The following is a 4,524-nucleotide window of genomic DNA, read 5'->3' on the forward strand; positions in this document are numbered from 1 at the left end:
TGGCCCCCCCCCCCGGGCTGGGCCCCCCCCCCCCACCTGGCTGCTCCAGCTCCTCTTCCTTCCAGCCACACTTGGCATCCAGGGCCTTGGGCTGGAGGGAGAACCGTGGCCCGGCTGCAGGGCCCTGCTTTGGTAGGGCTGGTGTGAGCAGGAGGCCATTGTGGTGGTGACTGTGCCTCTGGCCGATGTGTGTGGCCACATATGGTGGGTTTGGGCAGGGGGGGCCATGGCCTGGAAGATGCCCAGATGTGGGAGGAGGAGGAGGGTGGTGGGGCCTGAGGGCCCCTTTCCTGGGGCTCACTCCCACCTGCTGTGTTGCTTGCCCAAGAGAAAGGCTGCTCCTTGGCCACAGGGACCACCCTGCACCTGATGGTCTCATGAGCCCTGGGCTCCAGCCCCCTTTTCATCCCAGGACTGGGGTTTCCTTGATGAGATGGTGGCAACCATGTTCCAGGAGCGTCAGGAAGCCTCAGTGACTGCCATCCATGGACCTGGTGCCCTGCAAGTGGTGCAGCCCCTTGTGTTTGATAGTGGCTGAGAAGGGACAAAGCATCCAGACATCCCTCTGACAGGACAGGGAGGCCCAGCTGGCCTGTGCAAGGTCTCCCTGTGCTCCATGAAAGAAATGCTCATTGCAGGGTGTTGCATGGACTCGTCTTCCCCATTCTGCCCATGCCCGTGATGTGTGGAGACGTTCCATCTCTTCTGCACAGAGCCTCTGAGGGAGAGGGAAGGAAAGGCCCTGGTGTCCTTTGGGCTGCTGTACTGCTGCAACGCAGGGAGCCTGTTGGAAGACTCAGAGGTCCCTGGGGCCTGAAGGGAGGGTTGGGTTCAGTCTGAGGTGCACCATTGCTCTGTTCACTGCTATGGAGGACAAAGCTTCTCACTGCTTTTGCCAGCTCTTGCTTGCCTGTTCCAAGAAAGAGCTGTCCCGTTTTCTTGGAAGAATCCTAAGCAGCTTCTGAACTGGAGCCTTCTGGCAGGTGTCAATGATGAAGTTCTTGCCCTTCTCAGGCATCTGCCCAGAAGCTCACTGGGGGCAGACAAAGGAAAAAAAGAAATAAATCACCTGTGGAGGCCCCATCACTGGGAGTGTTCAAGGGCAGGCTGGATGGGTCTTTATGAAACTGGGGTTGTGGGAGGTGTTCCTGCCCATGCAAGGGGGTTGGAACTAGATGATCTTTCAGGTCCCTTCCAAACTATTCAATGATTCTAGGAAAAGATGACATAATCTTCATGGGCCTACTTTGATCTCGCTCCAATAGCTCCATATTCTCCTTGACCTGAGGGCTCCAGAACTGGACACAGTACTCCAGATGGGGTCTCAAAAAAGCTGAGGAGACAGGCCTCCCTTGACGTGCTGGCCACACTTTCCTTTTGATGCAGCCCATGATATAGTCATACATAAAGTAAGACTCCTGAGCAACATTTCTAAAATAATGAAAGACTCCATCAAAGGCAAGACCTTAAATGTTTAATTTTTATTTTTGAATTACAGACTCGTAGAAATGACTTTGGAAAAGGTCTATACTAAAAAGGCCATCAATAATCACTTCATTAAAATTTCTAGTCCCAAGCTGGAGGTTCTTTCTTCCTACAAGGTGTTTTCAAGGTTTTTGAAAAAAACCCAAACATGTAGATCTTCTGTCAGATTCTCTGTGTAGTCAAGAGTATTTTTATTGTAGTGAACTATCTACTATACCTTCGAACCCATGGCTAAGCACAGAAAGACTGTCAAAATTCACCATGAACAAGATTATTTAAAATTAACAAAGGTGATCTTCACTTTTCTTGCCACCCATATGCAGTTCAGAAACCAAGGGTAAAGTTGTCTTCAAAGTGAAAGCTCTTGTGTTTGGAAATTAATGTTTTTATGTAGAAGATTTTGTATAGCAACAATTTCTCATGAAAATCACTATTCACAATACTTCAGTGTGCTACCAGATGTGGCAGAACTGGTCAACAGCATCAAATATGCTCTAGCTTTATGTTTTAAGAGAACTGTCAAATTCTAACTGACACCGTGAATAGCTTAAAAATAATTCAGAGCAATACATTGAAAATAATACCAGCTCAACTGGTAACTGTGTCTCACCATACATTTGTTTCATATTGGTTTTTAGTCAGCACAAAAGATTCTGAATATTTTAAGCTGAACTGTCAAAAGATAATGGAAAGCCTTTAAGAATGGGAGGTGGGATGAGAAACATTACTGCATATTTAGTTACATATTTAAGTCTGCAAATCTATTTCAAAGAAAGAAAGAATTAATTTTTTTACAAAGTTGCCAGTGTGTTAAAGCTGAACTGCTGGGAATGTTTTTGATAGCTTGTGATAACAGGCATAAATTATAAGCTCTATAGTTATAAACACCACATACGTGGATGTGTTGTTTCTATTATGCAGTACAGAAATCTCCTCTGCACTTCTGCATGTGGATATATGAAACATTTTGGATTTCGTAGGTGTAAAAAACTGTTTGCCATTTCAAGGCAGTACCACTAAGCCACAAACAGCAAGATTATGACTCTCCAATCCACATTAATAATTTAGTGTGAAATATCTTCGTGACACTTGTAGTCCTGTCACAGATCAAGTGTTTATACTTTCCGGATACATCCTATTAAAAGCAAAAAGCATTAGTATGCTGCATGCATGTACAAATTCTAGTCATGATGAATGTACTATGATACAAGTCTATAATTTTAAACCCAGCCCTGCATTATCATTCATGTTGATTTTTGTGCCCAGGACTGATTTCTAAGAGGTGTCTCATGATAAAACTTCCCTGTCTGGGCATGTGATATGGGTGAGAACAAATGGTAAAACCTGATTGCCAAACCATAATCACTTCTGATCTCTGTATGGGGTGTGAGGTTCTTCAACCATGTTGGGTGTGGTCCTTCTTGTTAAAATAACTGTTGGTTTTGTGTTTGTTTTGGACGTTCAGTTTACCTCACATCTCCACCCAGTGCCACCACCTTCCTGACTCCTAGGGTGACAAGGGGTGCATGCAAATGTCTTCTCACTGAAATCTGCCTTAGTCAGAATGACTTAATGAGCGATGGCCTAGCTACTGTTTGTCAAACTCATGCATGTCATATTTGCAACACAATCAGCCTTTTGAAAGCAGAGGCTTATGTTATCACATCTTCCTTTGAACTTCTGAGTTCTCATTAGCAACACAAAGCTTTGTCATGCTGTTGCAATAAATCATATTTTAATAACTGTTAAACCCTTTGAACATAAAGTTTAGTAGTAACACTTGCAGGAATTAAATGCTTTCACTGAGCCTGGATGCTTATGGCCTAAACCTTTTAGATGCTCACCGCCAGCTCCTTAAGGTGAGGACTGGGGTTTGCCTTGGAACAGGGGCTGAATGCATTCAGTAATTGTAGAAAAAAGTGGTTATGTCTCAAAGTTTTCAGTTTAAAAACACAGGCCTGAAGAGTGCAAAAACGGGGCAGAAAATTCCAGCTGTGCCAAAGAGATTCCTTTCCTACCTCATGATAGTTGCTATTCTTTTAAGGGATGCGGCTCTGTCTCAGGATTCACCATTGGCAGGCAAGGATCAGCCAAATTTAAAGTCAATTAAAAGAGAAATGTGCTGCAAATAGAGTGGAGGAGGAAAGGGGTAGCACACATAGACCAAAACTAAAATAAATGGTGGGCATTAGAGGAACTGGAGGGTCAGAAGGGCAGAGAACTGAGAGGCAACCTGTCCTCTTGGCTGCACAGTTAGTCCCACCAAATCACCATGGTACCTGTGTTTCTGCTCCAGCTTCTTGCACAGCTGGCTCAGGAGTCTTCTCAACCTGCTGATATGTGTTTGTTTAGAAACCTTGGCCCTCATGGGGGAAAGACTGTCTTGGAAGTGGTTGACCACAATGGGCTGGAAGATGCAGAGATTTATACAGTTATGACTCTGCCAGGGCTGTGTCTTTCCCACTGCAACCTGCAGTGGTGTGAGAGATTGAGAGATTTCTTCCCTGTCCTCACATTCCCTTTCTGCCTCCCTGCCCTGCCCACCCCCAAGTGAAGGATCACCACAGACCAACAGTCTGAACAATTCACAATGATCATCCCTAATTCTGAGGAGCCACTTTTGGCCACTTTTGTTTTAAAGACAATGACCCATGTGCAAAACAGGGTATCAGATGTAAGTGAAAAAATGATTTTTTCTTGCGTACACGTTCTTTTTTAAATGTGCACACAGATAAACTAGAAGTTGTAATATTGACTTTTGCCACACATGCCTTAGAAGTTTTTTGTAACTAGTAGGCTCAAAGGGCCATATAGTAAGTGGGTTTCTTGTAACTAATTGTAAATATGATTAATTCCTTATAGGCAATAAATACCTGTTTGTAATCAGTAAGCAACTAATACTGCAAACCTTTTCAGATCAGCCAGTTAACTAATCAGAGACTGGAGCAGTGTGTGCATGCATTAAGATGTCTCTGCAATGAGCAAAATAGTCTTTAGTGCTCCATGACCATGTGAAAAATAATATAACAGAGTGAAAAC

This window comes from Chaetura pelagica, unplaced genomic scaffold (genome assembly GCF_000747805.2).
Source record: "Chaetura pelagica isolate M959 unplaced genomic scaffold, ChaPel_1.0 scaffold82, whole genome shotgun sequence".
In the NCBI taxonomy this organism is placed as follows: Eukaryota; Metazoa; Chordata; class Aves; order Apodiformes; family Apodidae; genus Chaetura; species Chaetura pelagica.